Source organism: Kogia breviceps, chromosome 4 (assembly GCF_026419965.1).
Source record: "Kogia breviceps isolate mKogBre1 chromosome 4, mKogBre1 haplotype 1, whole genome shotgun sequence".
NCBI lineage: Eukaryota > Metazoa > Chordata > Mammalia > Artiodactyla > Physeteridae > Kogia > Kogia breviceps.
This window is the reverse complement of record NC_081313.1, coordinates 73,464,167-73,477,734: the sequence shown is the minus strand read 5'-3', so window position 1 is coordinate 73,477,734 and position 13,568 is coordinate 73,464,167. Positions and strand designations below refer to the sequence as shown.

The 13,568-nt window shown below is 32.6% G+C and overlaps 1 long non-coding RNA gene across 1 annotated transcript; it reads right to left on the bottom strand.

Moving 5' to 3' along the window:
- Positions 1-829: 829 nt before the first annotated feature.
- Positions 830-9,605, bottom strand: LOC136794166 (uncharacterized). The gene is made up of 3 exons (XR_010840536.1): positions 9,421-9,605; positions 5,017-5,079; positions 830-962 (listed from the first exon to the last, which is right to left on the bottom strand). It is a non-coding gene; the product is annotated as an uncharacterized lncRNA (long non-coding RNA).
- Positions 9,606-13,568: the final 3,963 nt, after the last annotated feature.

The window sequence follows — 13,568 nt, the reverse complement described above, 5'->3', positions numbered from 1 at the left end:
GACACCTTCCATCTTTCAGACCTCATCTCAAACATCATTTCCTCAGGGAAACCTTCTCTACACTTCAAGACTAACTCTTTCATACATGAAATATACTCTTGTACCTCATAAATTTTCCTTTGCAGCACTCAGCCTAAAGTTTATACTATTGTATGACGATATGATCACAAATTATCTCTTCTGCTAAACTTTCTTTTCATTGTATCACTAACATAGTGGCTGTTGCATAGTATGTTTTCAATAAATATTTATTAAATACTTGAATGAATATCACTATAATACAGATAACATGTCATAGTTGGTCTTTATTGCCAACAGACATTTCAAGTGAAAGTCATCCTTCTAAAAGATAATCTTAAAGGGTAAGATTATCATACCACACTGGGCTATCTACCCCAGTCCAGTATGGATTAAGAAATTAAATCATTATTCTTTTATGATGGTTTAATAAATAAGTTTAAGTAAATATTAGGTTATTGGTTCATATAAGAACAAAGTCAACAGGGTGCTACACATGAAAAACTATTATACATAATGAAAAAAAACCCAACTAGACACTCTTAATTGTTCAACACTTATTTTAGGAGCCAAGGAGGGAAAAAAAAAAGGGGTTAAAATTTATTGGCTCAGTCTACTACTCTGGACCAACTAGCCTAAGTCACTTACAGTTCTCTAGAGATCCAGTAACCGTTCATTAATTAAAGAATTTTTTTAAATTAAGAGAAAAAGATAACTTGTCAAAATGACTATTAATTTCAGAAGTATAACAAGCTGTTTATTCAGTCTCAGCTTGATACCTGGTGAATAAAACTGATTGGTATGTTACTGACCATAGTTCACGTAATGTGGCAGCTTGAGTCTCAAAGGGCCAAGATAAGGACTGTAGAGGGTTCTAACGTCAGAGATTGCAGTCAACAGTTTTCTTGGGGGGCAGTGCTGTGAAGTCAACTTCAATTGTCAAGCTGAAAGAAGTTACAGTGACAAATATGAGTCAATTATTCTTATTTAACAGAAGAGGATTTAAGTCCATTACCTAGACATTAGTGCTGTTGTAAAAACAACAAATAAATTAAAAATTGCTTCAATTATATTTCCTATTTTAGGTTCCTAAAATTTTAATAACAGAAAAAAATTCTACTTTGAATATGCTATTAGTAGCCATAGAAATTCTATATTTAATTAGATTCCATCATATCTTTAAATTATTTTAAGTATAAGAAAATGAGGATATGTTAATTATTGAATGAACATATAGTGTTCTTCATAATTTGGTTTATCATTCATGCTGTATTTATTAGCACATATAGCTAACTAGAACACACCTTTCTGCTTTTGAATATTGTTTACATTTTGAGGATTAGATTTTAAAATTAGAAACCTTGAAAAAATTTAAATTAGTAATTTGTCTACCAAAAATGTGTAAAAATAAAATCAATTCTTTCCAGCCTGCTGATACAGCTAAAATAAAGGTAATTCCTACATTGAAAATCATTCCATTTGTGTTTCAGCACAAGTTTGTAGTAAAATAAAATCAAATTCAGGCTTAGTCATTTATCATAGATTATAAGAATATGTTCAATTCAGTGGTCATTAAGCTTGACCTTAGGTAGCAGTTTTTGCAAACATACTTCTAATTTTGAAATCTTCTGGAAAGAGCATATGAATCAATAATAATGAGTAAAATAAAGGAAGTATGTATATACTCTTCAATATTTAAATTAATAGTGAATATTATAAATAATATAAAATTATTATTGTGGATGTTTCTCTTCTACACTTGCCACTAATTTTTACAGTTTCCTCCTCCCTGTTAGTAAGAATATTAACCAAATAAGTTTCAACTAAAGAGTGAAACTCAGTAAACTCCTTGAACAGGGATTTGCAATTGTTGCAGGGGCGTGATGTCTCAAAAGCAAAAACCTAAGTAATCATTAACAACATGAATACTAAGGACCATCATCACCTAAACCTTGTTTCCCAATAAAAATCCTGGAAAGTTGAGAAAAGGGCAAAGAAAATGTATGTGGAGAATAGAGACGGGAGGATAAAAAGTTAAGAAAAGGCAAATTTTATAATACAAGTAATGAAGAATTTTTACTATAAATGAAAACTCTCCTCCATGTATGATATTTTGGAATTATCTTCAGCGAAAAAAATGCCAGGTGTATTAAAAAAGATTTTGTAGTTAATAAACCAAAGAGTGATTCTAAGTACCTTCCCCACTGTAACCCACCTTGAAGGAAATCTTGTCAATAATTGTGTAAATGAGACTTTTCCTAACAGTTGGTAGAAAGATAATTACCTAACAGGAATTTTCAAAGTTATAAAGGCTCATGGTAGTTTAGAGTAATCTTATTAAAAATCAAATTCACGACATCAACAGATCCTTCCTGTGCCATGTAATTACATTACAGACACTTAATTGAAATAAACTGGAAATGAAACCTGGCCTAGCACAGGCATGCACTGATGGTTAAGACTCAGCAGGGTGGTACCAGTTCATTAAACGTAGTCTTCATCTTCACATATGTCTGCCATCACATTTTAAGAAAATACTAAAAGTAAGGACATTTGTCTGCCCATCACATTTTAAGAAAATATTAAAAGGACACTAACTCAATTAAACATATATATATATATATATATATATATATATATATATATATATAAACACAAATACAATTTCTCTTATAGAGGTAAAACACACTTGAAAACACTGATATAGATAAAAGGAGTTTATGACTTTATGAGAAAACTAGTTTTCTTTTCTCATAGTTACTTAGAGACAAAAAATTACATACCAGAGTATTAAACATTCCTAATGACAATATATGAATTTATTAAAAAATAATTAACAAAAAGTCCATATTATAAAAATGTCTAAGTCTTATGCTTTGGTTTCTTAAAGTGCTGAGAAGTGACCATAAGCCAGCTCAAACTCCCAGTGGCATCTTAAGTACATCATCAGTCACCGAATGGCCAGAGCTAGAAGATCAGATGGTACTTAGGTTAGCATATTGTTGCTAACCCAAGTACCATCTACTCTGGATTCTGAAAGCTCCTTAGGAAAGCAAGCCAACTAGAATTTTATCATATTGTTCCACCCAGGAGAATAAGTTTATCTAGGCATAAATGTTATAAGTTCTACCTTAAGCTCAAATAAACTAACCTGAAAAGTGATTTTCTGCTTGTGTGTCTGTGGCATTGGGCACAAGGGATCAGGTCAACCTAACAAGTGGATAAGTATTTGGGAACAGCTGAAGTATATTTATTAATTAATAATCATTTAACAACCTCTTTATATAAATGTTGCACAATCCAAACAAATAAATCCCTTCATGGGAGTTAAGTGGCCCTGGGCCACTGGGCCTAGCAGAGCAAGGCTGGTACCTCAAAGCAGGTGGCAGATAAGAGAAGCAGCTGCAGCATCAGCTGTGAAGGTGAGAAGAAAAGACTGAACCACAGGCCTCCAATGACAGTGCAGGCCATGAAAGGGATTCCTTACCTCCTGCAAAATTTCTGGGAATGGAGTACTAGGAATTTTATAACATGAAGGAACTAAATTCCAATTTTATTGTTTTTATATTTAGATGAAGCAAGTTTAAGTTAAATATTCAGTATGTTCTATGTTCAAATCACATTTCCCATATCTATAAATTTCAGAGAAAAAACACTTTTGGTTGTATATAAAAGCAACATGTTTATACTATATATATACTAAAAAAAATCTCTTAGATATACTAGCACAAAATTACTAACAAGAAATATCTAACATCTCTCTTTGAAAAACCCTAAGACAAAGGTTTTTCTTTGGCATTGACTGGCTAACTTGTAGTGAAGAAAATATAATAATTTATGGCAATAATTTAAAAATTTTATCCTTCTTAATAAAGCGTGGACTTAAAATCTTTACAATAAATTTGCTAAAGCATTTTTCTTTCATAAATACACATTTCATATAATCCTTATTTTAAAAAACTAATAGCAAAGTGGATTGACTAGTTCACTTATAACTGTTTGAATTCATAGTTGGTTTGATTTGGCAGCTCAACACTGTCAATGTGAAACCTAATTTTATTATTTTTCTTTCTGCTTGGCCTTCTGTAGAGTAGAATTCATCCTAAATTTGGTTTTCCTTATTGAGACAAAATGGTCAAAGTAGTCCTCTGAATAAAGGCACTTTCCAGGAGAAGAGTTTCTGTATTGTAGAAGATCCAGCAAAAGCTGTCAGTTTAGTTCTGATCACACCAGGCTTTCACTAATCAAGGACCACTGGCGTAAACTCAATTCCATCCAAATTTTAGTGTCTGCTCTACAGTGAAGGGGTCAAATAACAGACACCATTTCATGTCTACACCAAAGCTATTTCTGTCCTTCTTACTTTCTAATCAGACTTCATTGCTGATTGGAGAGCAAACAGAGATCCCTTGATCTCAGGCACAGGATTGTGACCTAGATCTGGCCAGTGAGATGTAAGGGTACATTTATCGGAAAGCTATTGCCTCTTTCCTCCCTTTGAACTTAATCATGCGTGGATAAGGATTGGAGTAAAATGTTGAAAATATCCAAAGAAAGTCCATAAAAAACGTAGATATCCCCCCCTATGTCATTCTCTACCCTGAAATTGCTGTGCCACTAAATACCTGCAGCAACTGAAATGCCACTTTGCTACAGAATGTATGAGCCTTTCATCACTGCCAAGTCTGTGTGGCCTGGAGAAGCACAGACTACAACACATTGGCACAATATAGAAATAAAATGAAGATGATAGATGTATGCTGATAAAATGCAAGCTCCAGTCAAGAATAAGTATCAAAAAAGAGTGGGCTGACTTTCTTGAAAATTCTGGAATACATGTACTTAAGGGCTATATAACTTTTGGTGAAAAAGCAGACACACTGAGGCCAGCAGAAACATGGGGGTTAGTACAATACTAATGGAAAAAAATAGTATTGAAACATCCAAAATTTCCTTCCCATCTCTGTCCCTTTAGAAAAACTTGTTCTGTCTACTAACCTGAAGAGGATGACTCCATATATTATATAATGACCTCATTCCTCAGGCCTGGGCTGACTGGACCTGAAATGGGCAAATGACCTAGAATGAGCGAATCCATTGACTGACTCAAACGAATAGTCAATTATTTTTCTCAACTCAAAAATATGAATTATGAATTTAAGACTCTGAAAAAGTTAAGGTTAAACTACATTAATGTTAGAGTGGACACTACAGTGAAGGTACAGAAGCTCCTGCTACTTACGGCATAGATATATGCTGATTCTTTCCATTTCTGAGCTTTCTCTATATCCATTTATCCCATAATTTCATGATATCCTTAACTTATAATGAGTACATGAAACACTTAGTACCTTCTTTTTATCATTGATAGTTTTTTTAAACCACATCTCTACAAAGACTTTGAGTATGACAATTCCATCATTAGAAATAGGTATGTCTATCTTTTTTTACCTTTATATTATGAAAATGTTAATATATACAAAAGTTGAAAAAATAAAGAAATGAACTGCCAGGCACCTATCATTCAGCTTCCATAATTATCAACATTTTAGGTAGTAATTTTTATTTACTTTAAAAAATTATATTAGTTGGGGGTCATCCTGAAATATGCATTCTTTACAAACTTGAAACTTTGGGGGGTTAATTTATTATCAATTAGCAAGATAGTCTAAAAAAATCTGACTTTTTAAAATGAATTTTGCTTTGCTAACAAAGTTATACTTACACACATTAAAAACAAACAAACAAACAAAACATGATTCAGTATTTTTAAGTAGGTTGCTATTTTGTAGGTAAAATATAATGTATCTGGTAATGTAAATGATACATTTTTATTTTATTTCAATTAATTAATTGTTAAAACAAGTTACTGTATACTCAGAGGGTATTTATTTTCTATTAAACTTGATTCTCACCTTCTTTCAATATATTTTTTAAGAAGATATTATTTGCAATATGTTTTCTGGTTTAAAATGTTTTATAGTAAATTTTTTGAAGTTTTATTTTGTATTATCTACATCTGTATGGGGTCTTAAGTGCTTTGCAGTTTGGAGTGGATAAAAGCATACAATGAACAACATTATTATTGCTAAAATTTAAGGCATCTTTTTAGTATTCAGGAACCAGAAGTAAGTCTCTCTCTTGTTCTATGTATTTGCCCAGCAGCCTTCTGGAATTAAGTATATAATAATTTTGCAATCTTACACTTATGCACATGCAATTACATAAATTTTGGGAAAAGTACTAAGTAAGGATATCAAGAAATAAGGATTTTAAGAATACTAAGAAAGCATGTGTGCCAATCCAGGATCTGCTACAAAATAGCTGGTGATCTTGACAAGTCACTTGGCCTCCCTGGGACTCAGTTCTCTTATTTGTGAAGTGTGCAATTTAGACTATTTACATGACATTTAATTTTCTTTCAATTCTAAAATTTGATGTCTAGCTATCTTTTTTATAATGAACAAATAGACCTTTTTCTTTGTTAAATATCATATTGAAAGTTAAAGGAAATCTTTCCTCCTCTTCAATGATTTCACTCATAGCTTAGAAAAAATTTTTTTAAAAATATTTATTTATTTTACTTATTTATTTGGCTGGGCCAGGTCTTAGTTGCAGCATGCAGGATCCAGGTCCCTGACCAGGGATTGAGCCTAGGTCCCCTGCATTGGGAGTGCTGAATCTTACCCACGGGACCACTGGGGAAGTCCCTCATAGCTTAGAAAATCTGAGCTTCAAAATGATCATTTGTAGTATATGTACTTAAGAAATTGATACTCTAGTTATTTAAACATTTGGATTTGGACAACATTTTCTCTTCACTCTTGAGATGCTTTAACTGCCAAAGTTATAAGATCTCAGCAAAAAATAGAAAACTATTTTGCAAAGATTACCCCTTGCTTTATAATTTTACTTAAAAATGAGGGTGTCTTAGATTACTTCAAAAACAAGGGTCTAGAGTTATAATAATTATTCCATGCAGGCAATTGGTATTCATAGAAAAGAGCTGGAGCTAAAAAAAAAAGTTCAGGTAAACCTATTCATCTTAACATTTCATTAAATGTTAATTTGTGAATGTAACAGGAAAGTATCTTTCGGCCTTCATAGAATTTTGTTGTTGTTGTTAAATAAGAAGCCTTAAAAATGTCATTTCATCTCCGGTGAAAAGTGGATCAATATCTAGATATGTGCTGTGCAATGTGGTTCCACTTGTCACCTAGGTTACTGAGACACTGAAATGTGCTTAGTGCCAATAAGGAACGCAGTTTTTAAATTTTAATTTAATTTAAAAATTAAGGAAAAACTCTTTATGTGTGAAGCAACTTGTAGGCATGGTTCCATTTTTTCAGTTATAAAGTTTATGAAGTCAAAAATACAGATTAAGTATTTCTGATTAAAATTTAGTGCCTTAATTGCAATGTAGAAAATATAAAATACCCCAAAGAAAAAAAAAGTGCAAAATATACCATGTTAAAAAATGGACTACATGTTGTAATTATATTTTGGATATATTGGTTTAAAATACATTATTAAAATTAACTTTATTCCCTTTTAGTTTTAATGACAACTAGAAAATTTAAAATTGCTTATGTGACACAATCTATATTTCTATTAGACAGTGCTGGTCTGGAGCATCGGGTCATTTGAAGAGAATATTTTTTAAGCAGCATCCGTTCTTAATAACTTTACTTATATAACATTCAATTCTGGGAGTGATTGAATAAAAAATAATGCAAAACACCTGAGCTTAGATGAAATTATTTTTGTTCATCAGAAAAACTAATTAGAAGTATTTGAGGCTTTGTTTCTATCTCTAGAGAATAAATTTAGAATCAGTAGCTGAATTTTAAAAAATATATCCAGAATTTTAGAATTGGAAAACACTTTACCTTACCCAAATTGTTAATTTCACTCAGAAGAAAGTGTACTTCATCTTGTATTTCCAAGGTCATTTAGAAAGTTTGTGTTCAAATAAGAAGTAAAATTTCTAACTTGTAATCTATTTTGCCTAAGAGTAAAAAAGTATGAGGAAATTAAGTATTTAAAGAATAAATTCAAGAAAAAAACTATCTAGCAAAGCTCATCAAAAAAGTTTGTCTTAAGATTCTCTGAAAGTCCTTTCTGTACATAAATGGTCAAAACAACAGTTGATTTTAAAAAAAGAAACATCTTCCTTTCAAAGATGTTTTACTTATTTTATAATTAACCAGTGTTCTTTTTCACTTTTCTCAAGTCTTTTTGAAAGATGTAACCCTATAACATAAGAGCCAATATTTAATATGGTTATCCATTGGAATATGAGGGGCCTACAAAGGGTTAAGTTTGGGAGCAAACTTAAAGCCAAACTGAATTTTAAAAGTTGCTGATGTCAAGTACCAGGTCTCCCGGGGAAACAACACACAGGCTGAACCATTGACTTGCCAATTAATCCAAGGAGCTGCATGGCCATTAGTTCAGGAAAGAGACGCTTGCTTGCCCGCTTGCCTAGAGGTAAGAGCTAGGTTTGCAGCTGCCAAGCAGCAGGATGATAGAAATAAATGGGGAGAGAGATTAGGACTAAGGATCTAAGTATTTCATTGTCTTTACTTGGCTTCAAAGGAAGACGATGTGAAACAAACTATGGGATTTTGTGTAACATACAGAATATTCATTTATGATAAAAGTCTTCAAACTATAATTTTCTAAATGTCTTAAAATAGTATGAAAGTAGGCACATTTTATAAATTCTTACACAATTCTAAAACACATCTTCAAATTTACCTGAAAGTTAGGCCCATATCACTTTACAGAGCTATAAATAAGTTTTATATGATAAACATGTGCTATCTAAATCAAAGATGCCAAACTCAGTGAAGTTAAACTATGTGTGTTTATATTATTTGTACATTAGTAGCTTATTCATTTTTGTCATACTTGCCTATTTTCTTACACACACTGAAGTCTGGGGTTCAGAATTCTTTCAGTTGCTACATGATTAACTTTTCCATGGGAATTTCCACATAAGAAATGATGCAATGAAAATGACTATATTTGATCATGACATTGAGAAACCATTAGCAACACATACCTACTCTGAAGTTAATCAAGAACATCCTGGATATGCTATTTGAGGAGGTATTTCATAGTAATTCATAGGAAAAAAACGAGTTCAACTGAAAGCATCCTACTAAATGGTTGAAATCTCAACTCTGTTCTTGTAAGTGTACCTCAGAAAAATCACAAGAGTATTGGGTCATGAAATGCAACTAATGAAGCCATTTAAATTATAGTTAGAAAAGTATTTGCAGCTTTCTCTTACCTGCAGTTACAGAAACATCACTGTACAATTAACATATTATATCTAATATCTAAAATTTTTTGTCAGAGATGTATTGCCTTATTCCACATTATTTCACGTCTTACCTGTGGCCTGGTTCATGGCACAATACTCAGGAGATGAAACCTAGGCCTCATAGAACCTAGCTGGGTACCACTTTGTCCTGTGCCACCATTTTTGCACTGAATCAGAATGAAAAGTCTCGGGCGGTCAACAGCTTCATCACTGCTTCCAAGTTCAGGTTGGCTGGGCTCCCAAATCTCTTGGGGTGTGTTGGCTGCCAAAGCAAATTAGTCTCACTTTATCTTTGGGGCAGTGACTTTGCTAACTTTATTGACTGTGTGGGGCCTATAGGCCTTCCAACATAAGCAGAAGACATATGAACAAAAAATGTAGTTAAGATACTGATCCCCTTCCCACCCAAAAATGGCACTAAGAATAATGGTGGAAAGAATAATTAGAAAAGTTATGAGGGAAGAAGAATCCAGTTAGAAAACATGAAATAAGTCAGGGCTTAAATTATAGTTAAAACTGGCCAAAAGAGTAGGATAGCATTTATATAAGGAAACACTGACATGAGGCCTAAGTTTACAATCTGGAAAATACTAATGCTATTGGTGAAGCAAATGAAACAACAAATTATATCCAATACATACTATTAAATATGTATTTTTAAAACATGGTAGAGGGAGGAAAATAGAATGGAAGAAGCAATCAAATATGGAAATCATAGAAAAACTGAAGAGGTTTGAATAAGTCAACTAAAGGGTTCATGTAATACCACGTAATACCAACAGAAATATCCTGCCCAAATAAAAATGTTTTAGATAAGCTTCCAGTCCCTGCCTTCTGTCTCCCAAGTTAGTGAGAAAATTGGAGGTTTGTCTGGGTGTGTGTATGTGTGTACATACTTATAAGAGAACTCTTTTGATTATTTTAAATATGGAGTTTCTGAGAAATGGTGACAAACATGCATTGTATCTCAAGTTGAAATGCTCCCAGAAATGGTTAACTGTGGACAACTTTTCTCCCCATTAGCAATGTTCCCTATAAATCTAGGGCAAAAGTTCAGAATGCCTGATCACCAGATATTCTTATTTGGTAGGTCTGTGATGGGGCCCAAGATAATTTCCTTTCTAAAAATACTCATCTCTAATAGCAAGAGAAGAGACTTCCTTATGTATCACTGCAGCTCCAGAACATTAAACAGCACTTGGCAAATGATAAATACCTAATAAATAGTTCATGAATGAACGAGTAAAAGGATTATTAATGATCAAATAAGTGAAGGAAGTACACATGATTCTAATGTAAATTGTCCATGGACCAAGCTTTGTAAAACAGTGATCCAGAGTCTCTATTCTTCTTCTTTAATTTTGGAGAAGAGTGAAAATTATTATTTATTGCCATAACAGAGTGGTTAGGAGGTTTGATTTACAACCTGTGGCATCTAGTTAATTGAGATAAGTCTGGTTTACTACTCTGTGTTTCAAAAATAATTGAATGCTATAGCAAAGATTTCCATAAAGATTTTTCCTTCCTCAGTGATGAAACATTTTTTTTCTTTCAGTTGGTAACTCAGACATTAGTGCTAAAGTTAACTGTATAGAGTATAAGCTTGCTTAACTCCATAATGATTCCTCACTGTCAATCTTTCATTTCCACAGTTATTATCATGGATTCTCTGAACTCCATGCCTATGTTGACAAGCAACAAAAAATAAATTTAGTGAGAGTAAGCACAGATATGACCAGTTAATAGTATGCTTATTTATATGATCTGCTCCTGGTCACTGATCTCAAATATCTTTTTCCACTGTCAGTGAAACGTTAGGAAATGAAGAGTTAAGCAATAGCAAGACCTCTGGAAGGGACTCCAGACGTTCTGAATGTGAGGACTTAATATTGTGGCAGGTCTCCTTTGTGATTTAAGATACAGAGGATATCAAATTTTCTGATTAGACTTACTCCTCAGTTGAGACAAACTTCAATAACACTGAACCCCCAAATGGACTCCTAGTACAAACAATATTGCTCTAGGAATTATTTTAACTGCAAAAGCAAGAATCATGCAATGGGACAACAATAAAGAAAAACTAGTTGATTTTCTATTTGTTGTAAATTTTCAACAGAAGGTCAGAAGTTAACATGTCAAAAGCAATCCCAAATTCAGAGTTAGCTTATGTTCCTTCCCTCTTTTCATCCCTGCCCTTTCCTGCTTTGAAAATCATCCACAGGAATTGAGTGATTTGATTCATAACCACAAAACCAATTAACACATGACATCCCATTGGAGATGAAATGTATCATTGGCAGGTATAATATGGAGTCAAGTGACAATGTTTATCAGGTTATCAGACTGTTGCATTTTTCTTGAAAGTTTATTTCACAACAGGTAACCCCTTCAAATCAACTACAACTTTATTTTATGAAAAATGACTCCATTTGTCTTAGTATTCTATTGTTTCAGTCAGCTCCAACCCATACTATTTTAAAAAGTACTCTTGTCCACTTGTTTTCTGCTCTTTAGAACATGTGTGTACAGATCTAACTACAAAAAGAGAAAAGTACAAGACAGTAGCTACAAAGTGATTCAGAAATATGTTGGTTTGTTAAAAAAAAATTAGTGGATAACCTCTACCAATAAATATTGAGTAAATTTCAGAAAGTCTTTTGGCTTTTATTACTGCTTTCTATTAGATCAAGCTCTTTCTTGTGCATACGTTTATTTTATCTGGTAGAGCAATGCAATGCACTGTTCATACTGGGAATAACAAAACAGAAGTACTCTCAGCAGAAAATGAGTGTGTTAAGAAGCCAGTCCTCCTGTCATAGTGTAGTTGTGAGGCTATAAGCATTTTCATTAATTTAAAATTGAATAATGGTGTCAGTGTAAGCAGTGACAGTAATGTGCTTTTGATGGGAGAGATACTAAGAGTTTCAACTCAAAACAATTATGAAATGCTAAGTGAAGAATACCAATGTATATTTCCCCCTGAAGGACTTAGGTCTTCATAATATTGTACTCATCTTCTATGTTTTCAGGTTTATGCTTAACTGATCAACACGTTAATGAGTTGGTTTCTTCCTGACACTTCTATCTTACTCATTCACACTTCCATTCTGAGACACTGTTTCTTGGATAATACATAATTAAACTATTTTCCTTAGGTTTTCAAGTGCCTATTTCTACTACATATAAAAGAAAAATTCATTTAGTATAAATACTTGCATTTATTTGAAGATCTATTTGGCCACTTGGGCTCTTAGATTCAAGAAAATTACTTCAGTCATTTCATAAAAACAATTAAGATCATAGTGATCTTTATTTCATAGGAAATATGAAGTCTCTATAAGCTTATAGGCTGATGCTTATAGCTGAGGAAGAATATTTTAGAAGCAACGTAGACTACAAACTGACTAGAATTTTTTTAATATATAAAACTATTTTTTAAAGTAAGTAGTGTTCAAACTAATAAGATTGTAAAAACTTAGATAATAGATATTGAGAGATACTAATATTGAGAGCTACTGGGCTGGTAGTAGCAAGGCTTGGTAATTGATTGTACCAATAGGGCAACATAATAGAAAAACCAATAGTAATAATTAAATTTCATTTCTGTTTCCTTGGGATAATGATAGCACTACTAACAAAAATGATGAAATTAAGGGAAAGGAATTTGAATTGATGATTTTTTTAAAAGATGATTTTGTTTAAAACATGTGAAATTTGAGGTATTTCTAGAGACACCCTACAAAAATATCTTCATCCCAAGCCTTTTTCACTCAGCTCCAGATCCAAGTACCTTCTTGACATTTCTTCCCTAGTGTCCTAGAATTACAGGTAACTCAACATGAGCAAAACCTTACTCATGTTCTCCTCCTGGTTCTCTCCCATGGTTTTAATTCAGAGATGGCAAGTTAGAAAGAGGGTTGCCAGATTTAGCAAATAAATTTGAACTTCAGATAAATAACTAATAATATCTTATTATACATATGTCCCAAATATTGCATGGGACATACTTATACTAAAAAAAATAATTCATTGTTTATCTGAAATTCCTATATAACTGAACTTATTTATTCTGGCATCCCTATTTGGAAGTCAGGATTTTATCGCTGAACCTTCTTTCACTTTCTCACGCCACCCTTTCCACATCAATCCATCACCTATTCCTGATGGTTTAACCCCCCAACTATTTTTTGAGTCATCCATCAAGTTTCCCTTTGGTATC